This window comes from Acinonyx jubatus, chromosome E2 (assembly GCF_027475565.1).
Source record: "Acinonyx jubatus isolate Ajub_Pintada_27869175 chromosome E2, VMU_Ajub_asm_v1.0, whole genome shotgun sequence".
Taxonomy (NCBI): Eukaryota; Metazoa; Chordata; class Mammalia; order Carnivora; family Felidae; genus Acinonyx; species Acinonyx jubatus.
Window position 1 is genome coordinate 11,795,739 of NC_069396.1, and position 25,070 is coordinate 11,820,808.

At 43.2% G+C, this 25,070-nt stretch overlaps 1 long non-coding RNA gene across 1 annotated transcript; it reads right to left on the minus strand.

Annotated features, from left to right (window-relative positions):
* Positions 1-6,578: 6,578 nt before the first annotated feature.
* On the minus strand, positions 6,579-23,725 carry LOC106983430 (uncharacterized). Its single transcript, XR_001431515.3, has 5 exons — positions 21,773-23,725; positions 19,935-19,976; positions 19,574-19,711; positions 16,694-16,781; positions 6,579-9,342 (listed from the first exon to the last, which is right to left on the minus strand). It is a non-coding gene; the product is annotated as an uncharacterized LOC106983430 (long non-coding RNA).
* Between the last annotated feature and the right edge of the window lie 1,345 nt (positions 23,726-25,070).

Genomic DNA, 25,070 nt, shown 5'->3' on the forward strand with positions numbered 1-25,070 from the left:
ACCTGAGCTGAAGTTGGACGCTCAACCAACTGAGCCACCCAGGCGCCCCAAGACAGCTCTTTTAATACTTCACGTGATATTAACTAAGAAACAAACCTTCTCTGAATTTATGTAATGTCTTTCAAGTACTCAATGCAATTTGTAGACGGTAATTTATAAATGTGTTTGACAAAGATATCTGCAAAAGTGAGGGAGGGATGTGACGCTCTTGCTACGTGCAGGAAGCTCAGCCATCCTCAATGAAGCAACTGTGTTCATTTGAAGGATCAATGGATGGCAGCGAGCTGGAGACAGGGACGCCAGCTCAAGGTTCCTCGGCATCCTCTGTACCCCTGCGGCAGATAACACAGGTCAAATATTCCAGCTTATCTTTGCTCTCGGTCCTAGTCCATTTGAGCTCCTGTAACAAAATACCACTGTGACCAACAGATAATTTCTGTCTCACAGTTTTGGAGGCTGGAGGTCCGAGATCAGGTGCTGGCATGGCCAGGTTCTGGTGAAGGCCCCTTCTTGGTTGCAGACCTCAAATTTCTCGTTGTGTTCTTACCAGTTAAGAAGTCTTGGCCTTTCTGATCGGCCACAAAGTCTACTTTCTGAGATAATTCTAATCCATGTTCACTTGTAATACCAGAACTTTTTATTATTATTTGTGATATTTCACTTTGTTAATTGATAAGAGGCTGAAGTGAAACATATACTGTCATTCTTTACCTCGGTTTTAATTGATCTCTGCTCTAATTATCAACAGACAAGACATTCATGTTTGGCATCCATGTTGGTCTCCTACCTGCACTCTGCATTCTCTCTGTGCTGCAGCCTTAGCCACCTGACCTGGGGGTGTGTGAGGGCACCTGTGTCCCAGGGCTCACAGAACGGTCCACAGGGGACACATAAAACAGTAAGTCTCCAGTATGCACTAGTCTTATATTCATAAATAAGAAAGAAGTTGGACTTCTATTAATCATTGGGGGAACAATCTTAGTGTTTACGTGTGAAATGGTCATGCAGCATGTGCAGGATGCCAGGCTTGAAGAAAGAGTCGGAGTTCACTGCCATATTTGAGCTTCTTGACGTGATCAAGAAAACATCAAGACTCAAATGTCTTCAGTTCTACTTAAATTAGCTCCATTATGACAGAAAGCAGTGATCTCATGAGACCTGACTTATAACCTGCAAGAAATTCAAAATTGCCAAAGGCTATTTCATTATTACCACGACCTCCACAGTTGTGTGCATATTCTGTAATCTACATAATATATCTGCATAGTACCACATACGTATAACTTATATATATACATGTATGTACATACAGAGGATGTTTCTAACACAACATTTTATTAGAAAGGCTGTTCAGTCAAAATAGTTTAGAGACTCTAGTCTAAAACACCATCTTAATCATATCAATCCCTTAATTGAAAACTATCATTTAATCTCCACTGGCTACAAGGTAGAGTCCCAACCCCCTTTCTTATCCTTAATTTCTACCACTCTTTTATTCCTGCCAACCGCATGGACTCATTCAGTCTTCCCTGATCTGGTTATAGTACTTTGAGTATCTACTTCTACATGATATTTCCACAGCTGGGGACGACTGTTATTTCCCCCTTCTCAAGTGGCAAATTTCCACACATCTTTTGCACCCTGATGGAGAGTCACCTGCTCTGTGAAGCATGCCATCTTAGCCATTGGGGATCCACATCTGTGTCTCCCCCATAAGGACAGGAGCCCTGTGAGGCAAGCAACACATCCTATTCTCTGCAGGTCTTCTACACCAAACAAGAATGAATGTTAATCAACGCCTTCGTAAATATCTAAATCCATTTAGAGGTGGCAAAGTATCCTTAACAACTGTAATATTTCCACTACTTGGTTCTGGTGAGGAGAATGTCATAAATCACTGCAATCTATGACGAGTGCTTGTAGGCAAAATATCTTTATAAATTTTACACTGAAGTAAAAATGCCATGAGAAGAGATACAGGAATAAAGCAGAGCTCAACAAAACGGACTTGTGTACCCAAACTAATACCAAATATATAATTTCATAGATCTCTTAAAAGAATCTTGAAATTCTGGCACTGGGCATTTTCTGAAAAGCGTCTCAGTTGTACAACATTGCCACCTAGTGGTAGACTTCATAACACAGTAAGTCAATCCGATTTTCACGGTTTCAAAGATAATATATTAAGACCTTAGCTTCTGGCCATAGTGGAATAACATAGGATGAATTTGCCCTTCCACCAGGGGGGAAAAAAAGGATAAAATATACCACACAATTGTTTGCAAGATACTGGATAACAGGCAATAAAGGACACTAGTTCTGTGAAACAGATAACAAACAAGGTCAGCCCCTCAGTTGTCCCCAGATTGATTGCCGCCCTGAAAGAGATCCCAGACCACAGTGCAAGGAGGGCAGCGGCAGGGGGAGAGGAGAGTCATTATTGATAATGTGTCAATATTTGCTCATCAACTGTAACTGTGTCGCACTAATGCAAGATGTTAATTATAAGAGAAATTGTGTTTATAAGAACGCTTTGTACTTCATGCTCAATTTTTTCTGTAAACCTAAAATTGCACTGTACAGTGTATGTGGGCAAGGTTTTCAGAGCTCTGGGGGTACCCCGGGGCCAGCTGCAGGGATCCACAGGTGAGACATTCCCAGCAGCCAAGGGGCAGACTTCTCAATGGAATCTGCGATGCAGTTAGTAGGATCACGTGCCTTTAATGCCCTCTAAGAGTCCTATCTGCCGCTCCCAGCCTCCTCCCGACCCCCAGCCCCAATCCCCTAGTCCTGAAGTTCATGATTTAGTCCTCTGGATGGAGCAAGAGAGAAATGACTCCCTTTGGCAGGGTCCCCCACACAACCAGGAAAGCGGGTACTCACTCGTAGGTTCTCCCTTTCCCCATAGGAGAAATCAGAGGGAGGATAAGATCTCTCTTGGCCCTAAGCTGTGCAGCCTTGGGGAAGGTGTGAGGAAGGTCAAGCTATTCCTTCTATCCACTCCAATGTGTCCAAACTTTTATTTGTGCCCCAACAGTGTGATGGAAATTCTCCTCTGGAAACTCAAACTTCTACAAAGTTCTCTCATCAGTGTTTTCCAGGGTCTCCTAGACTGGCAGCCAAGAGGGACTGGAGTGGGTTCACGGACCAATGCAGGGTCCACAGCCAAGACCTAGATCTATGTGCCTATTCGCCAATGGACAGGTGGGTGAGACTCCTCCTGGGACCCTTGGCATGTGGTGCTGGATCCAACAGCTCCCACAAAGCTCATCCACTTTTGTCTGTGGATGAATGCCAAACCGGCGGGGGGGGGGGGGGGGCAGGTGCAAAAACAAGGTACACTCCTGTGATGCTGGCACCCTGGATACATTTTTGATTGTCATGTTGGGGAAGGATGCTACTGGCATTGAGTGGGACAGAGAACAGGGATACAGCTAAACATCTCATAACTGTATAGGACAGCTCCCATGAAGAATGATCCTTTACAAAATGTCAAAGAACCAAGGCTGAGAGATGATGAAAATTTTCCAAACAGTTCTGAAAAAGAAGAACAAGAGTAGATGACTTAAACTACCTGATTTCAAGAGTTAATATAAAGCCATGGTGACTGAAACAGTGCAAATGCTGTAAAGATAGACAAACAAATCAATGGAACAGAGTGAGGAATACAGAAACAGACTTATACATATACAGTGATTTTTCCACCAAAGCACCAAGGCCATTTGATGGGGAAAGGATCTTTCAACAAATTGTACTGAAACCATAAAACATATGTATGAACCTTTACCCTTACCTCACACCATATACAAAAACTAACTCAGGCTGTATCATAGGCCAATTTCAGGAACTAAATCTATAAACATTCTAGGAGAAAACTAAGAGAAAATCTTAGTGATCCTAGGGATGAAAAAGTTAATTAAATACAACACGAAGAGAACAAAATTGTTTTAATTTAATAAATTTCACTTCAGGGGTGCCTGGGTGGCTCAGTTGGTTGACTGTCTGACTTTGGCTCAGGTCATGATCTCATGGTTCATGAGTTCAAGCCCCGCAGCAGGCTCTGTGCTGACATCTCGGAGCCTGGAGCCTGCTTCAGATTCTGTGTCTCCCTTTCTTTCTGCCCCTCCCCCACTCGCACTCTGTGTCTCTCTCAAAAATAAACATTAAAAAAATTGTTTTAAGCTTCTTAATAAATTTCACTTCTTTCATAGGTGTTTTGCACTCCTAGAAAAAGGTCTCCAGTAAAACACTGTATGCATTGTCTGAAGTCCGATGCCTAGTGAGGGATGAAGGCAGCGGCTGACAGGGATGTGCCCACCATCCCAAGAACCTGAAATCCCCACCCCTGCCCCTTCATTCACAGACTGCACTCGGGCAACCTCACCCCTGTCACTAGCATCCTCCAGGGGAGCAGACGGTAGAATCCACACTTCCATCACCTGCCTCCATGCCCACTCGGCCAGGGCTTCTGTTTGCTTCCTTTGCAGGTGTGGGTCAAGCAAGTGTCCACAGCACTCACACTCACTGTGTGTCATCGGGTGCCATCTAAGCATCACATCCTTGGCACAGGGTCACCCACCGTTGGCAGGCCCCTGGGTGCAAGAGATTTAATATCACATGGATTTCCATATGCCCTGCCTGGAACGAGCTCCATTCTGGCAAGCAACCAGATCAGGTACCTAATTTGAGTGTTGTGACCAGCCTGGCCACACTCAAAACCATGTCCCAGGTAAAGACAAAGTTCACTCCAATGTGGAGATGATGAGTGTGGAGGCAGTGGCACCAGACGATGCCAAGAGAGCTTGACTTTGTCATCTGCCTCAGTCCGGGCCCTTGGCTGTGCTCCCACTTCCCTTATTCCTGACTCAGCCTGAAGTCTTCTTCCCCAGGAAGGACAGGGTCTGACAAAGTCAGAGCAGAGGACATGAAGGACAAAGTGTTACTGCACATGAGGGTTCTCATCATGGTGATAAAAATGATATTCTGGATGTGATGTGACTTCACAGTGGCCTCTGGGCCACGGTGTGTGTGCCAGTATTCATGATGATCTGTGTGCTGCTGGTCCTGAAGAACTTCTAGGGGGCCTTAGGCCAGACCCACCTCCCCACTCATTGCTACGTGCAGTGGCAGTTGTGATAGTCATGGTCAGATTCACCGTTATCAAGATCTGACTTAAAATATATATCTGACTTCCTAGAGGGACAAAGTGGACACTGGAGACTCTGCCCCTCCGGAGGAAAGACAATACATTTTGAGAAACTATGACTAAGTGAAAATGTGTTTCAAGGGCCTGAGTCAGAAGGGTTCACCGGAACCCTTTGGGGAGACACAGTACCAGCAATAAGAAAGTTGGAGACCATGAATAAAGACCTGTAGAGGAGACGTTCCAAAACTAACCAATGAGGAGAAATCTCAAGATCTGAAACAAGTCAAACAAATGGCTGACATTACCAGAAAAACCCAGTCTTTACAAGCAACATCAGAGAACCAAAATCAAGTCACTGTCGCTGTTAACCTCTGCAAAATCCATCAGGAAAATGAAGAAAAAAAAATCAGGGAGCTCTTAGAGATGCTCTGGACAAAAATCCTCAACTTCAAGGAAGCCTGATCAAGGAAGTCAGATCAAGCTTCCAGGTAAGCTTGATGGCTGGGGGGAGCTTGGAATCAGATGAAACAAATTCACGAGAAAACAGAGGCCATGTGGAAGATGAACCAAAGGGAAGACAAAGATCGATGTGGTTTGAGCTTACACACTCACTTAAAAACTCTTGAAGAAAAAAGAAACCAGTTGCATGCTAACTACACTGAAGAATATGACCTAATCGGTGCCTTGAAAGATCACCAGAAATGTCTCTAAACCAGGAAGGCTTCACTGCAATCAGAAACAAACAAACAAACAAAAACAGTTGGAAACAGAGATACCTCAGCTCCAGGGGAAACTTCCCGTCCTCTCTGAAGTGTATCAGCATAAAAATCATTTTCTCCAAATACCTGATTTAGAGAGGATGTACCTCTCAGGGATGTAGGAGAATCCTTCAAAAAGCCGATGGCGAGACCAGCCATTAATGTGAAGAGCTGGACACCCACAATATACACACCAAAATTCTTCCAGACAAATTCGAAAGAATCGTGTGTTATTATTGAATCCTATTTTTAAAAGAGCCCGTGACAATGAGTTGGGGGCTCTGTTGGCTGAGAGTCACCTCCATAGGTTACGAAAAGAAAGTGCATACCTGAGGGAGGAAAAAAAAAAAAAAACACTGAGGAAGAATGTAAGATTTCCAAAAATATCCTTACGTCCCTGATGCTGCAAACAGAACAGGTGGCAGAGGGCAGAGACCACCAGGGCATCCTCGGGATGTCCAGATCCCCAAGGAAGGAGCAGCACTAAGCTGTGGTGGGTTGAGGAACCAGGGTCCCTCCAAGGATAAGAAGCCCAAGGGAAAGATCCTTCCGGCAGATCAACTCCATCTCAACAGAGCAGATCTTTCTCATGATCTCGAGACAGCCAGGGTGTCCTGGCACTCCAGGTGTACACAGCAGCTTGGGACTTCTCTTTTGATTCAACAAATCATAGACCTAGACTCTGGTTTTCCCCTTCGTCCCTTGTCAGACTTCACATGTTTTAGAAAAGCTTAAGCGGATAGCTCAGGGGGAATAGGACTCTCCAGTCTTCCCCCATGCCAGAAATTCAGAAAAAAAATAGCCTAGGAATCTTCTCCAACAAGGGGCTTCACTGGCCCCACATTTTCTCCCCATCCTCCATCAGCCACAGGAAATGTCTCTGCACCAAAGGCTGTCCACACCACCTGAAAACAGAAGTGAATCACCACCCAGTTGACCCCATTTTCCATTGATCCTACAATTACAGAACCAGAACCACAGCAAAATGTTCTTATTCTCTCCACTAAAATCATTTTCTAATACTATTTAAGTTTTATTGCTATTAAGTGATTATGTAATGTCTAAAATGAAAACCACATGGGGTTCATACTTCGTAGATAATGTTCTATAGTTGTAGATTATTTCAATGTGACACTAAGTTAATTGCTTCATTTTATTCTATTTGCAAACAGCATAATTACAGTTTTTGTTGTTTTTAGGAAGTCTTCTAAAATAATCCAGGAAACCAGTATTTCATTTTGCCTTTCTCTTAAAATAATTTTGATGCTTCTCTTCTGGTTTTATTGCCATTGTATAAAGTGATTACACAACATCTCAATAGGAGACCTGACAAAATTACAACATTGAGAATTGTGGATTATTTTGCTCCTGATGTGAATGTGAATCAGATTTAACCCTGAGGCCACCTGCTTCCACCCTGCTCAACCTGCACTCCTGAGGGTACTGAGAGGCAACGTTAACCTTGACTCTGAAAGGCGCCCCAGGGGAGCCCTGACTGGGTTCAAAGGTCAAGCCCAGCAACTCTTCACCTAGGACCTGACCCATGCAAAATTATGAAGGCGACAATGCCTTTCCAGGACCCCGACTCTCTTCCCAGTCCTGTGTCCTGTACCACCCTGCCCCATCACAGGCATGGATTTAGGGATGGAAAGGACCTCAGAGGCCAGCAGTCAACCCCTACTCCCTCCTTCCCTGAACCATCTCCACTTTACAACTGTACAGCAAATGGAAACAGCTTAAGACCCTAAATGAGACCATCAGGCCATGATGCTAAAAGCCCACCAATGCCTCTAAATCACACTGAGATTCAAATCCATGCTCCAGTGACCCGTGAGGTGATGCGTGTCCTGGTCCAGACATGTGCAGGCCCACGCCCCTCCTACACAGCCACTGACCATCCTTCTGTCCAACCAGCATCTCAAGCCCACTCGTGTCATTTCTTCCACTAGGAACACCTTTCCCCAGATGGGTGGGTGCTGCCTCCTTCATTTCGACACCCACTCTGGTCCTGTCTTCTTGAAGGGCGCCCTTTCCTGACCCCCACAGACTAGTGGCTATGTTCATCCATTCCTCTCTATCACTTCACCCCACGTATGGCCTCATAGTGCTCATCCTTTCTGAAATCATCTTATTTCCATGTTTATTCGCATGTATTTTCTGCATCACCCTCCGCCCTACAAGGACAAGAACAGAGATTATCTTATTCCTGCTGAGCCCTCTCTCCTGTCTGGAGCATGAAAGGCACTCAAGGGTTGCAGAAATTGAGCAAGAAATGAACAAATGACTCCAGTGGGAAGACAGCCATGCAACCTCAGACCCGCCCAGACGGTAATGGTGGGTCTCTCACATACGTGTGGTGCCTCCTTGGAGCCAAACCTGGACCCAGCTGTTCCCACTGGCTGAATGTTCCCTGAAGAATGCAGGCTTTATCCTAGAAACGGCTCCTGTCTCATGTGTGGGTTTCAGGCCAAAGGCTCCACAGTAATGCAGTTCATGTAGAAGGTAGAGGAAACTCAAGGTTGTAGGGAAAGAGGAAGCAATGTTACTGAAAGAGACACAGTGGGGTGGTCACTGTCTCCTGTACTGAGTGTTGAGCAGGAAGGAGCTCAGGTGCTTTTATGGTAAAAGAAAACCCACTGGACTTCAAAGCCCAGATTTTCCACTGGTTTGGATAGTCCCTAGCAAGGAGGAACTTGCAAGCGCTCAACACTCAGCTCTTCCCTAGAAGTCATGGCAAATATTTGCAAAGCACAGAACTCAAGAAAGCACAGACTTTCATAGGAACCCCGTGCTATTCTCCACTTCATGCCGCTCAAAACCCACATAGGGCCCCCCTCTAGTGCAAGGGTTACATGTAGAGATGGGGAGATGGAAGTTCAAACAAGCTTCAAGTTATAAAACATTAAGGGGTGATTGTCAGCTTGTGCTCTGAAGCCCAGGGACCAGGCTCCCCTTTGTACCTTCCCAGTTGGGTATCTTTGGGCACGTCACCTAGACCTGCTCCCTCAAACTCCTCACCTCTGACAGAGTTGTACAGGTTAAATGAGATGAGTTTATGGAAAACACTTAGCCCATGGTCAAATAAGTTGCCATTTTTACAATCACAAGTCTAAGTTAATGACATAACTGGCATTGCATCTGGGACATCCGTCCCCAAATCGCATTCATTTTCCATTCTCTGGAAAGCCGTTTTGCCTCTAAGTTTTACTGGCTGTCACACTGCACCAAAATGCAGTGTGAGAACCTCTCGTGGAGGGAAATGGTCACTTACTCAGGAAGAGGTGCCCCCGGAGATTGTGAACATGCATATGCTTGGGCAGGTGTCTGCAGGGAGGACACATCTGAGCACACTCTTCCAGGGACCGAGCCAAACACCAGAGGGTGCAAGTGGGAAAGGGGCTCGGCCTTGAGCGCAGATCGCAGGAATAGTCCCTGGAGCTGGGAAAGATCAAGGGAATCCAGGGCTGGTCATTCCAGGCTCACTGTGAGTGGGTAAGAAACAGTGGGAATGCAATTGGCAAATGTAGTCCTAATTAGAACCGGGGGCAGGGGTTGGGGGATTCTTTCTGGAAGTGGCAAAAACATTTTGGAGATAACTATAGGAACAAATGTGAGAGGGTCCATAAAGTAACATCAGAAATACACTCGTGAGTGCTTCTTGGCAACAGGAGCAGCTGAAACCCAGGGAATATTCCCTCTGCCCTGCTCTGACCACTCGATCTAATTTGTGTCACCATCTGGTATCACCAGCATTTGAGTCTGAGCCTGTCTTCCAGTTCAGAGTGTGGCAAGGTCTCTGCCTCATTCCTGGCCACTGGTGACCTGCAGGCCTTTTACACAGACCACTCACTGTTCCACGTGCAAACTGGATAGGGCTGTAGTTCTCAGATAATGTTCTAGAACTATAGGTTTTTTCAGTGTGACTCTCGAAATCCAGTGTCTCCATGTTGTTCTATTTGTAGATGTAATGACAGTATTTTGTAGCTATTAATAAAGTCCACTAAAATAATCAGAAACACAGAATTTTCTTTTTTCTTAAAATGACTGATATTTTTTTCCTCTTCTGCTTTCATTGCTAGTATATAAGTAAGAACGGTATTTTGGTTGGCTATTTTTAACAAGGCCCCATAACACAGACACTAAGTGGCAATTTTATATGAGTGGACTCACAACCGGGAGATGTGAAACACAAAGTTTATTTTAGTTGAGACAAGAGCCGAGTTACTCTAGTTATAACACTAGTATGTTTAACAAAATCAATGTTTGACTTAAGAAAAGGTAAGGCTGTGAAACATTTTATATGGCCAAGCACCCCTTCAGCATTCATCATGTGTAACTGTAATGATGGCTCCAAAGAGACCTGCCCTATGAATTCTGCCACCTTCATCCTTCATCCTCAGAATGGAGCTTTGGCCTCAATTAGCAGCCCAGAGAGGGAGCTTTGCTCCAGGAGCAACCCAGTTTCCCACACTTATGAGTCAGTGCTCTCCACTCACCCTCTACCACCACGACCCTGACTGACACCTACCAGAACCAGCCTTTCAAAGAACACGTTTCAGTTCAGTTTGGTACAGAAGAAATGGGAGTCATCAGAATGTGTAAGAGAAGCACTGAACTCATATTTAACCCTAAGGCCACAAGCTTTTTACCTTCTGCAAGCTAAAGTACCTGGGATGATCCTTAAGACTCAATCTTAATCTTAACTCTGAAAGGTGCCCCAGGTGGGCCCCTTCTGAATTCACAGGACAAACCCAGTCCTCTTCAGCCAGGCCAGCCCCCAGAAGAAAATTACTCTAACAGAGACATTTTCAGGGCCTTGATCCCCGGCTCTATTCTGTGCCCTTCACCTCCTGTCTCCATCACAAGTCTGGACTTGGGGTTAGAAAGGACCTCAAAAGGCCAGTCTGTCAACCCTTGTCCCTTCCAGACTACCAACCCTGTGACCACCTGCCACCCAGTGACAACTGGAACTGATGTCGATGGACAGTTTAGAACTCTGCCTTCCATCAGGAAGGGCTTCTTAATGTTCTGTTAATAGGTCAAGGTCAGGTTTGTTTGTTTGTTTGTTTGTTTTTCAGAGCCTCACACTGGCTATTTCCTCTGCCAGGAATACCTTTCCCCAGACAGGTGGGTGCTGCCTTCTTCATTTAATACCAGCTCTGCTCCTGACTTCTAAAGTGACTTTCCTGACCACCACACCCTAGTGACTGCGCTCACTGTGTCCCTCTTGATCCCTTCTCCCTATTCATGGCCTCATAGAATCCATCCTCTCTGAAATAATTTTATTTTCTTGTTTGTTGCCCATGTAGTGTCTGCATTTCCCTCTGAACGGTAAAGGTGAATCTTATTCTCACTGAGCCCTCTCCTGTCCAGCACATAACAGGCACTCATTAAGGATCTGGGGAATCGAGCAAGAAATGAATGGATGAATCCAGTCAGGCAGGACCTGAGACCTCATACAGTTCTGGCAGTTCTGGGCAGAACCCACACACCTGTGGTGCCTCTTTCAAGTCTTACCTAGGACCCTGTTGTTCCCCGCTGCCCTCACATTCCCTAACGAACCTCAGCTTTATCTTACAGACTGCTCCACCCTCTCGCATGGGTGATGGGCCAGCCCCTTTGAGGTTGACCCTTGACGGTGAGTCATATACTCCGCATTAATGTGGGTGTGGGAATGGTTGTGAACCAGGGTTGTGGGAAAGTTGGAAGAAGTTGCCAAGGAAAGAGACATGGTAAGGATGGAACTCCTAAACCAAAGTTGAGCAGCAGAGAGCACGGGTGCTGTTGTGTTAAAGAAAAAGCCATTGGATCTCAGGGACCCAGATCATTTCACTGGCCTGGACAGTTCCAAGTGAGGCGGGAAAGTGCATGCACTGATCAAGTCTTCCCTGGATGCAGGAATGAATGTTGTGGGCACATGACTCCCAAAGCACAGAGTGCCATATTGTCTCCACGCCAGGTTTTTATTGATCTCACTGAAGCTCACTCTGGCTCTCCTTGAGGAAGGGGATGGCATGTAGAGGTGAGGAAACTGAGGCTCAAACTCAAGCTCCAAATCACACAACATTCAGTTGGTTGACAGCTCAAGCTCTGAAGCCAGGCTTCCTGGGGTGAGCCTCACCTCTGCACCTTGCTAGCCAGGTACTCTGGACAGGTGATTCAAGTCTGCGTGCCCTCAACCGTCCCAGCTCGAGCACGGATTAGGGTTGTGGTGCAGGTTACCGGAGAGGAATTTACGTAAAGCCCGCGGCACATGTAAACCCTCCACTAAGCTGTTCCTTTTAGCATCACAAACAAAGCTGAGGACACACCTAGTATTGAATCTGGGACTTTTACCCCCAAATTCCATTCACTTTCACTCTCTGAAAAACTGTCTGCCTGTGTTTAAACTGTGCTTGCCTTGTAGATGGGTTCAAAGTGTTGGCAGTATGAGGATGTTTCCTGGAGGAAAATGGTAAGCATCGTTCACTCAGAAGAAGGAAACACGGCGACTGTGAGTAAGGATGGGCTGGAGCCAGGTGCATGCAGGCTGGAAGCACATGGGACAGCTTTCAAGGACAGAGTCAACCATTGGTGGGGACATGGTAGCAGAGAGGGGTTCAACAGAAAACTCTGAGTGCCAGACAACAAGAACTGCACCTGGAGTGAAGGAAACCACAGCTAGAGGGGGCTTTTCAAGCTCTGTGAGAGTGGGAAAGAAATGCTTAAGAAGTCACTACCATGTGGGGTCCCAGTTAGGCACCAAGGGGACACTGCTTACACACCGACAAAAGATTTTAGAGCTCACTATCAAAATAAACACAAGGGGGTATCTTAGGTAGTATTAGAAGAAACATTTCGGGTCTTCTCTGAAATAATAATATACATCTCAGTGAGTGATTCCCTCCCCAGCTGCCCTGAGGACAGCAGGGCAAAGTCACTAATTCGTGTCACCATCTGGTATCACCGGCACTTGAGTCTGAGTCTGTCTTCAAGTTCAGAGTGTGACAAGGTCTCTGGCTCACTCCAGGCCACTGGCGACCTTAGATAATATTCTAGAACTGTAGGGTTCTTTCAGTGTGACTCTTGAAATTCAGTGTTTCCAGGTCGTTCTATTTGGAGGTGTTGTAATGACAGTTTCTTTGTTCTTCTTAACAAGTCCACTGAAATAATCAGAAACACAGCAAGAATTTTGTCTTTCTTCTGAAATAATTTCGATTTCTTTCTCCTTGTTTTCTTGATTTAAGTGATTGTACAATATCTCAAATGGAGAACTAACAAGATTATAATTTTAGGGTAATTTTTAATAAATGTTCATTACACAAAATATGAGTTACATTTTTGTCATTACTATAGAATGACAACAGGAATACCTTTTCCCTCTTCTGATGTCAGTTTGGACTTTCTGGTAATTGTTTTCACTACTGTTGCTAAGTAATTGTATATGTGCTCAAAATTGAAGCTCAGAAGAATTACTATTTTGAAAATAGTGCTTCATAAATGGATTTCGTTTGGAAGTAAATTTGGTGAGTGCCTTGTTTCTTTGTCCTAGGCTGTGTAAGGACAGTATTTCAGAGATGGCTGTTTCTTAAGATCCCATAACGAGAGTTTATCTTGAGTTGATGCTACTTATAAAGACTGATATAGCTAACTGATAAGCAATTTTTGAAAGAAAGTGGTTTGTGAAACTTCCGTAGGCCCAGCATCACTTCCTTCAGTATCCATCATGGATTTAACTGTTAACAGCTCTGAGGAGACCTGCCCGTGGATTCAGATGCCTTCAGCCTCCAGCCTCAAAATCCAACTCTACACGAAGATTTCCCTCAGAGGCCATCCAATTTCACATTTTTTTCCTTATAGCATCCTACTCCATCCCTGCTGACCCCACTGGCCTTGACTATCATCGCTCAGAACCAGTCTCTCAGGGTGCACACTTCAGTGACTGAGAATTTGGTAAAGTGGAGTCCCTGGGGGGCCTAAGAGGGAATCTGTACTCGGATTTAACCAGTGGCCACAGGGTGCTTCACCCTCCTAAGGCTAACACTTCAACCCAGTGTTCTTCTACCAGGGCTAGCCCAAGGCCAAAGTATGATGGTGAAAACACTTTTCAGGACCCCTAATTCCCTTCTCTGTTCTAATGTCCTTCTCCCTCCCCATCTCACGGCCTATCTTGGGAATGGAAGGGACCTCAGCAGAGCTGTCGACCCTCCCCTGCTCCCAGATTGTCACCTCCATCCTCAGCCCCGGCCTAGCCAACCTGGTGACAGGTGGAGGTGACGTGCACAAATAGTTTAGAGCTCTGTCTTCCACCAGGACAGAACAAGAGCACGTGACCCGAGAGGCACTGGCCCCTGTTGAGGACCAGCCCACCACAACTGGACCTTGGGAAGCCCTACTTCTTCTAGGATCATTTTCCTCTCACTACCGCAGGGCTGCTAGGACACTTACACAAGGCTGTGGGTATGCAGCTGCCCTTCGACCCTTGGAGTATTGCTGGTGCAGAGGTCATAGCAAGTCACAGGCAGAAATAACCATCTACACATGAGCTGGGCTACAGCAAGTCATTGGCCTGATGACCCTGAGGTCCTCAAGAATGGCTGATCTTAATGAGGTGGGTGATCCAGGAGTAAATGTATTCTGTTGCTCAACTTAACAAAATACAGACGACTTCCCAGTCTGGGGAATGGGATGGGCATAAAGGATGCACATCTCTGCCCTTGGCCACAGATGAATGAGTCTATTATTAAAAAATTTCCAAAGTGGCTCTTACTTAGTTTCTGAAGACAAATTACCCAGTGGTCATTTGGAGGGAAATAGTAGCCCAGAGAAAGCACCCTCCTTCCACAGCCAAATAAGCAGTGTGAGCTTTTAGCTACATGACATTTTTCTTGATCATATGACTTTGGGTTTTCTTTGATCATATTGAATTATGAATACTTTGGAGATTGGCAGATTTGTCCCCAACTAAAGCAAGTATATTGGGGCTTCATCAGTTAATGCTCTAGAACCGCCTCTGCCTGGAGGTTTCCCAATACATCCTGAACCTAAACAGACTGTCCACGTAGGCTGGGCCTAAGGCTCTGACCACCAGCATGACCCAAGATGAGACGCGGCCCCTGGACACATCACTGAGTATTGATTTACTCGAAGTGTTCTTCGATATCAAATGTGCCTGAGGGATCTAATGATGTCCAAGGCAAGCCCAACATGGGTCCAGGCAAATCGCCTCTCAGCAAAGATCTGTTTGTCAGCACACCATACTGGGCACCAAGTCCACCAATCTCTTTGGTATCTTGTTTCCAATTATCTATCTCTTTAGAACTTGAGTTTTTATTCCTCTTGATGTTATGAATTTTGTTTACGAATTTTGATTATAATGCTGGATCCAACCTAAGGATGTTTTAGAATTGGATCTGGGAAGGAAAGGCATGTAGCAAATGAATATACATCCCATAATAAATTGAAAGCATAATTTCCTAAAAAACATAATTTTGCTAAAAAACAAAAAACTTTTTTTTTCTGTTAAATAATTGCATTAACCAAGGCGCCTTAAAACAAAATAATGGAATCTGAGTTTCAGCCGATAGGAGCATTTTCTTTAATAACACTTTGGATTTCCTCAGTGGACTGAGAGATAATTAAGGAAAACAAAATTAGAACACAAGAAAGATTCTAGAATTGAGGTCTGATTATTTGGTTAGACTATTCATTTATATTTCTTCAGTTAGCATACCTAATTTATAGAATTGATAGACTATTTGGGACATTGCAGGTTTCGGAAAGGCAACTAGTCTTTTTTTTAAGTTTATTTATTTTGAGAGAGAGAGAGAGAGAGAGAGAGAGAGTGATGGGGAGGAGCAGAGAGAGAGGAAGAGACAGAGAATCCCAAGCAGGCTCCACAATGCACCACAGAACCTGATATGGGGCTCAAACTCACAACCATGAGATCATGATTTGAGCTGAAACTAAGAGACGCTTAACCAACCGAGGCACCCAGGCGCTCCATCAACAGGTCTTTTTCTTAGACAAAATAACAGAATATAAAAATAATAATAACAGAAGAATATTATCAGAACATATAATAAGTACATGAGTATATTATAAATAATTTATTCTATAAATAGAAGTGAATGTATATTTATTCATATTCATGTATAGTATGTGTTACAAGGAATATGAAGAAAGGGCTACACTAGATAATTAGCAATAAAAAATGAAGTATGTGCTATGATGAGTCCAAGATTAGAGGTAAGAAGATGTGCTATGACATAAAATTGGTGTTAAGGAAATCTTAAGATCTGAATACATTATGAAATTTCTGGCTACTTCTGTCAGGTTCCCAGGGTCTCACACTGTCTTCCATGTCATTAGGATCCCAGCGGTGACAGCTTAACCAATGTATTCACAGAGAACTACCACTGGTTCCTTATGACTATATGTATGTGAAATAGTTCTGAAAAGGACCCTAGGATTGAATGAGAAGAAATACACTTTGTATGTACCCATTTCCATCGTATTTAATAAAATTTACATTCTTGGGAATTTCACTTTTTATTTTGAACTTTTTCTTTAAGTTCATTATTTTGAGAGAGAGAGAGAAAGAGTGAGTCGGGGAGGGGTAGAGAGAGAGGGAGAGAGAATCCCAAGTAGGCTCCACATGGTCAGTGGTTGGGGCTCAAATCCATGAACCATGAGATCATGATCTAAGCCAAAGTCGGACGCTTAACCAACTGAGCCACCCAGGGTGCCCCTATTTTGAACTTCTTAAATTGAATACTGGAAATAAAATATGACTGATACTAAAACTTACTTTGATTTCTTCTTGTAGCACCCAGACAGCAAGGAGCCTCAGATTTTACAACAGCAGGATTCAGTGATAACGTTGAATTTTATCAAGTCTGGGATCCAAGAGAAAAATGGCATGAATATCTTAGAATGCCAGAATGATGTGAAAGCATCTAAAATAAAAGGGTAACTTTAAATGATACATTAATAACTACAATTTAAGTCATAGAATAATTAACAAAAATATTAAACATCAATTATAATTGAGTGTTCTAATAGTAAACATATTATAAATTCCAACTTTGTTAACAATTTTATATCATCTGGGCTCATTATTGATACTGGGTTATGAAATAATTATTAATAGAATAACTATATTTTATCAATATAATAATTATGTTATTAAGTATTCAAATATTGATTAACAGAAACTTAATTTTGAATATTATTACCAATATTACTGATTGATAAAATATTATTTTTCATAATTTTTTAGGGCAATACTTTTCTAAGTTTATCATTAATACTTATACAGAGTCATATGCAATATCTCTTGGCAAATAAAGTAACATTCCTTATACTGATGTTATTTTCTGTTTGAAGAAAGAAAGTGAATCATTGGAGATGAACGGATGCTTTTGCATTACTTTTTAATGTTCTTTCATTTTCAACATAATCAGATCTTATTATTCATGCCATGCTTTTGAAATTTCCAATATTTGTTTATTTCTTCATTTGAAAATTTGTTGAAGTTCATCCACACAATTAAATGCATACTTTAAAATACCTTTTTTCTGGTCAAAGATATGTTACATAATTATTCAAATTACAGTGAATCAGACAATTTTAATCTAAAACGTGTGGTCTGTCAATACAATATGTTGACAAGCATTAATAGCACAGACCTTAAGTTTCACAATAGTGTGTGACTTTTTCATTTACATGTTCATTTGAAGCAATTTTTCAATGTGAATTGTTTTTGAAGTTTCCTCTGCACATTCACTTACTCGGGTGGTAAACATTTCATGACCCTTTCCATTATACTGTCTTTTTATAAGTTAATTCTCTTTTTTATAACAGTTTTATTGAGATATAATTCATTCACCAGAAAAACTCATATCCTTTTACGCTGTGCAATCTGCTGGTTGTTAGTATATTGGAAGAGTTATGCAACTATCAACATTAGCTAATTTTAGAAAATCTTCATAATCTTTAAAGAGAAACCCCCTATCAGTCAGCACTCAGTGACATTCTCCCTCCTCCCTTAATAGTTAGTAGAAATTACTAATCTACTTTCTGTGTCTATGGATTTGTCTATTCTAGACATTTCAATATGAATGGAATCAAACAATAGTGGCCTTCCATGTCTGGCTTCGTTGACTCAGCATAATGTTTGCAAGGTTCACCCATGTTAACAGCATGTATTTCATTAACTTACATGTCTGAATAATATTGCATTATAAAATACACCACATTTTACTTATCCATTCACCAGTTAAAGGATATCTCATACGCTAACATTCAGTAATTGCCAACATCTTCCCTCGTCATTCTTCTTAAGTAAAGAGTTTGAGAATACAATCTGGGAAAAAGAAAGGTGTGCCCTCCTGGAGGAAGAAAAAAAGTCCTCAGATTCCCCCCCAAATGGGTAACACTTCTTTTATAAAGATGCACTTTAAACCCATGAGGAAATTTGTCTCCAAGAGAGTCGGTTCAATGTGCCCAGTGAGAATGACTCAGTAGTCAACGTGGCACCCAACATTTATCCAAGGACTATGTGTGCACACATACACACGCCCACATGTACATATTGGATCCACTGTACAGAACGCCATTTTATTCTCTTAAGTCATGAATGGCTTAAACATTTTCGGAGGAACAGCTAAATTTTTTTTTTTTCTGAATTGAAGTACTTTTTCAGTACTGTGAATGTTTTATGCAAAATGCTTTCCATAATAGAAATTTCTGTTTTGTATCAGTTCCATTAGCTCTTTGGAATATTCTAGATGTGCTGTAGGACAGGCACCGTGGTGCTCAAATGGCGATCACTGTACCACCTCTTCTACTTCCTCACCCTCTCCAAGATGGCATCTGGCAGTGAGGGAAGCCCTAAGCCCTGTGTGACTGTCCTTTAAGCATTTTCTGGGACTGATATGGCTGATGTGAGGATGGCAGGGGGTGGCAATAGATGGAAGTAAGTTGGAGAGAGGGGAGGGTAGACAGGGGTCAGACATCTGGAGAGAATGGAAAGGAGGTTGTCCTCAAGGGAATGCCCTAGGGCACCCTGGCTGCCTGAGTACTGGCCCTTCCCTTGGCAGGAGGTCTAGACTGCCACCAGCCCAAGCTCTCCCCCTCCCCCAGTCGGACTCCTCATGGCTCCATTATTTTCTGACAATGCTTTTCTTTTCCTTCTGTCTAGCCCGGACCCCTATTTGAGAGCAGACACCACAATGGATCCAGCAGCTGGGCTGCATTTCTCCAGCTCACCTCCTGCCCCACCTCTCAAAGCAATGTGTGAGAAAGAGTAAAGCCACACCTGATAGCCAGGACTGGGCCTGGTACCTTCAGTTATATCTTGGTGTCCTTCTGCAGAACATAAATGTTTTTACAGACTATGAACATCAGACACACCCACTCTGTGGCCATGATGGATCAAGACACAAACAAGATCACTTTATGATTCTGTCTAAACACAGATAAATTGCAACATTGTCTAGGCCACAAAATGCCACTGCTCTCTCTCCTGACCAACATCAGTGAGTGACTGCTGCTCCTTCACAATTATGGCACCAGCCTTGTTCAAGCTTCCCTCCTTACAGATGATTTATTAAAATACCAATCATAGAATGACCCCATTTCAAGGCAGCACAAAATCCAGAGAAAAAATCTTTTTCCATGAACTCACCCCAAAATCACTGGGCATAAGTGGAAATCCTATAAGGTCCTTCTGCAAAGGCAACAGCAGCCAAACCATGGAGGACTGGGGGATGGGGGGGATCAGCAAGGAACAAGCAGGATCAGGAGCAGGGTTTGACGGTGGCCCCTGGAAAGGGTCAGAACAATCCCTTCAGCCACTGCAGACTGGAGTAAGGCTGTCAGGAAAATGCTAGGAAGGTGCCCTTCCTCTCCCCTCCCCCTCCTGTGGAGTCTGGGCCATGCAGGCTCCTTGTCACCCTCATTAGAGGAGCAGGGTTGGATTCCATTCCCCCTATCCACCTAAGTTTTCTTTGACCACGGTATCCATACAAGTGGATCTTCCTTCTTACCTGGCACCCCACTCAGGGCTGAGACCCTCCAGGCTACAGCTGCTGTGAAATGAGAGCAGATGAGGGAGTAAAATGAGCATTAGAGAAGTTAAATGAAACAGGGTGCTACAACAAATCTGTAGTCAAGTAACAATTGCATGGTGAGCTTGTGAACATCAATGACCTAAGAATTACATGCATATATGTTTTCACTCATGTGTGGAATCTGAGAAACTTAACAGAAGACCATGGGGGAAGGGAAGGGGGAAAAGTAGTTTCAAACAGAGAGGGAGGCAAATCATAAGAGACTCTTAAATACAGAGAACTGAGGGTTCATGGGGGGTGGGGGAGGGGAGAGGCAAAAATGGGTGATGGGCATTGAGGAAGGCACTTGTTGGGATGAGCACCCAGTGTCGTATGCAAGTGATGAATCATGGGAATCTACTCCTGAAGCCAAGAGCACACTGTATACCCTGTATGTTAGGTAACTTGACAAATTATATTTAAAAAATAATAATTATGTGCACATAAGAAATAGAAATGTGAGGTGTCAGACAGTGTGCCATTAGTTCACCCTGGTGGGGCTTGGTGATTTGACTTAAATGTAAACCAGTGCCTCCAGTGGAAAAGGTTGTGGTTCTAGAAAAGTGCAATACACAACCTCTGTGATTACATGTGCAACCCTAGGAAAGACAGCCTTTGTTTCTCACACACTCACGCAGTCAGGAGAAAAGCTTGTCTTGATATCCCCTTGTCCCATCTGCTACCAGGGTAGGAGTACCTCACCCCTCTCTGACAAAGCCCAAGTCTCTGCTATCTCAGTCAACTCTCCGAATCAAAGTCCCCCTGATATCGGCCCTGAAACTGTGGCTTTCTATCCATTTTTTTTCTTTTTTGTTTTAATACTTATTTATTTTTGACACAGAGAGAGAGTGTGTGTGAGCAGGGGATGGGCAGAGGGACAGGGAGACACAGAATCCAAAACAGGCTTCAGGCTCTGAGCTGTCAGCACAGAGCCCAAAGCAGGGCTCGAACTCACGAACCACGAGATCATGACCTGAGCCAAAGTTGGACACTTAACCAACTGAGCCACCCACGTGCCCCGTCTCCACTTTTGAATAAACAGATAGGGTAACTGGGTAACTAAATCCAGGAGGTCTTTGTTTTACCCCTTTATGTCCTTCCTTCCTACAGTACAAATAAACCTCTTTCCCAGGATGAAGGAAACACTCATTTCATGTAGGCAACATTCTGAGTCTTACTTAACAGGGACATTCCTTAGTTTCTGTGTGTCACGTGACCACCTGTGCACATAACTTCACATGATCTTCAACAGGATGGATCCTGTCCTACTAGCACTCTTAGGTTTCACACCTGAGATAAGAACAAGTCTGTTGGGACTTTTTGTTTAGAAAATGGATCTCATGCCCTTCTAAATTTCATGAAAACTTCCTGCAGTTGAAAGAAGGGGGCAGGCACTATAACAAATGGGTTTCTGGGAATATTCAGATAATTATTTAAAAATGAAGACTTGGGCATCTGGGTGGCTCAGTTAAGCATCCTGCTCTTGGTTTTGGCTCAGGTCATAATCTCACAGTGGTGAGCTTGGGCCCTGTGTCAGTCTCTGCGCTGAGAGTGCAGAGGCTGCTTGGGATTTCTCTCTCCTTTCTCTCTGCCCCTCCCTGGCTTGCTCTCGCTCGCTTTCTCAAAAAATAAACATTAAAAGATTAAAATAAGTAAATAAAAAGGAACACTTAACCCTGATCACAGAGCTTAAGATACAACAACGAAATCTGTATATCCACTTTAGTCTCAATTATGTCATGGTAATAAATGACCTCAAAACACTAGTGGCTTACCTCAACAAAATTCTATCTCTCATCCTTCTGGGATTCAGGTTAATGGGATCATCATTATCTAGGACAGGCTCATAGTAGTGAGAAAAGAGGAAAAAGAGGAATGGCTCAAAACGATGGAAGGATTCTGCTCAGAGATGGTATAGACTGCTTCATTAGGCCGCTCATATCTCACTGGCTGAAAGAAATCACAGGGCAAAGACTAAAATCAATTTGTGAAGTATAGTCCCCTCGGAAGATATGACCTGACGGGGCTGGTGCCATGAGGGTGTATGTGAAATAAGTGGCCCTTCTTCTTCAATATATGGTGGTTCATTTAGTTGGTCAAGATTAGCTTCCATCCCTAAAGTATACAAAATTATCTTACCTTTCTCCACCAGACACAATATGAAGTATTTTCCAAGCCAAAACCTCCACTGACACTCAAAGCAACTAGAAGATCCCAATATAACTCCTTCATCAAGATATCAAAGAACAGGGGCGCCTGGGTGGCTCAGTTGGTTAAGCGTCTGACTTCGGCTCAGGTCATGATCTCACAGTCCGTGAGTTTGAGCCCCATGTTGAGCTCTGTGCTGACAGCTCAGAGCCTGGAGCCTGCTTCAGATTCTGTGTCTCCCTCTCTGACCCTCTCCCATTCATGCTCTGTCTCTGTCTCAAAAAAATAAATAAATAAATAAATAAAATTTAAAAAAATTTAAAAAAAAGATATCAAAGAACAGGGGCACCTGGGTGGTTCAGTCAGTTAAGGGTCCAACTCAGGTCACGACAACACTTATCATGGGTTCAAGCCCTGCGCCGGCTCCATGCTGATGGTGCAGAGCCTGCTTGGGATTCTCTCTCTCTCAAAATAAACAAATAAACTTAAAAAAAAAAAAAAAGGCATCAAAGAACAAAAGCCCATGCTATGAGCCAGTTGGACTAGGGAACAGACCCATGTAGCAAACACCCTCTTATATATAAAGAAGACTGCACCCAATGGAACAGAGCAGTAACAAGATTCAGCTGGGAAGATGTTTTGGGGTAGACTTTTAACTGAGCATTAGATCAATTTCTGCTTCCTGGCTGAAGTCCCCACACCAGATCCTTAAATGTCCCTTATCTTGCTTGGCCTTATTTGTAGGGACCCTAGAGACTTCAGTAAAGAAAAACACAAAGGAAAACACACACAAATACAAACCAATTAACCTGATTCCATTTATTTCCAGGTGGAATTAGTCCATCCCCCAATTCATTATGCCTAATTTTTCTGTCTCTCAGCTAAAATATCTTGAGCTTATCAGTTGTCTGTGACAAAAGCATGCTTCATTTTTTTCTGTGGCAATTTACAAGAATACTTGAGGAATGATTTGTTGGTAGAATTTTTAATGTGATCATTGCCATAAACCAAATTTTAAATCACGACCCAGGTTTGATTTTTGCGTTTCTTAACTATGCATAAAATTTTTGTTACAAAGTGTATCTCCAAGTTCTTATTTATTCATTGAAATGAGTAGAAATCTACCTGTACACCTTACCTTGAAGTTCACGCATCTTTTCTCCTACCTTCTTCCCGCTGAACAAGACATTCATTTTTTTTTCACCAGTAATAGAATGTACCTTTATTAACACATTTCTTTCTGAGCTCATTTCTTTCTAGATGTTCCCAGGCAATAATGGCCAAAAGCATATGAAACATGACAGAGATATTTTGTTACCCATAATTCAAAGCACAAGAGGGTTTCGCCCATTTTTTGCTAAGCTTTCACAGCTAACGTAAATTTTTTCTTTTTATAAAGATTTTTATATTTTTTCAATGTTTATTTATTTTTGAGAGAGAGAGAGCACAAGCAGAGGAGGAGCAGAGAGAGTGGGAGACACAGAATCTGTAGCAGGCTCCAGGCTCCAAGCTGTCAGCACAGAGCCCCATGGGGGGTTCGAACTCACGAGCCATGAGATCATGACCTGAGCTGAAGTCAGATGCTTAACCACTGAGCCACCCAAGTGCCCCAACAGCTAATATAGTTTTACCAAAAACTTTACAGAGGCATAACATGAGTAGCGATCTTTCTAGGATTCAATCAAGTTTTCCATCACCCGTGGCTTGTCTCCATGACAAATCCACATATACACTTTTTTTCTTGTTAAATGTCATCATTTAAAAAAGAAACAATTTGTGGGGTGCCTCTTAGCCGGTTAAGCATCCTACTCTTGATTTTGGCTCATGAACTGTGAGATCGAGGCCCACGTCAGGCTCCATGATGAGTATAAAGCCTGCTTGGAATTCTCTCCCTCTCTCTTTGCCCCCCCCCCCCCGACTCGAGCTCTGTCTCTCTTAAACATTTAAAAAAATAAACAATTTGGTGATTGTATTAGGCAGAGTTCAACTATTCAACCAGAGATACAGAATCAGTACATATAGTGATTAATTGCAAGGAATCGGTTTATGTGACTGTAGAGACTCACTAAGCAATTCCAAAACTCATAGTATGGGCTGAACTCTTGAGCATGGGCCAAGCATCTATCAAGAGGAAGAATGTTTTTGTTTTTGTTTTCTTTTAAAGTTTCTTTATTTCTGAGAGAGAGAGGGAGAGAGAGCATGAGCAGGGGAGGAGCAGAGAGAGGGAGACACAGAATCCAAAGCAGGCTCCAGGATCTGAGCTGTCAGCACAGAGCCTGATGCAGGGCTCAAACTCACAAACTGCGACATCATGACCCGAGCCGAAGTAGGATGCTTAACCGACTGAGCCACCCAGGTGCCCCAGGAAGAATGTCTTTGAAGGGAAGCCTCCACTCTGACCTTTTGGCCCTTCAGTTGAATGACTTAGGTTCAGCCAGATTATATAGGAAAATCTCCCTTAAAGTCAAGTGATTGTGGACTTCAAACACATCTACAAAATATGAATACAGAAACACCTAAATGAGTGAAAAACTAAGTTCTGTAGCTTAGCTGACACTTAAAAGTCACCATCTCAGGCTACACCTTGCCTAGCTATAAACCATACACCTCTCCTAGAACCATAAATGATTTCCAAATTTAAAAAATTACAACAAAGTGCGATTTCTGCCTAATACAGCACAACTATCCTGATTACAATAGAAACATGCTAATCCTTTCTCCAAAAAAAGATGCAACACCCTTGGGTGATGTGCATCCTTCTTTTTTGATGCTCCTTAAATATGATGATGTAAAGTTAACTATTATTGGGATGCCTGACTAGCTCAGCCGGTAGAGCTCGCCACTCTTGATCTCAGGGTCCTGAGTTCAGGCCCCATGTTGGGCGTGGAGCCTACTTAAAATAATTATAAAGTTAACTATTATTAA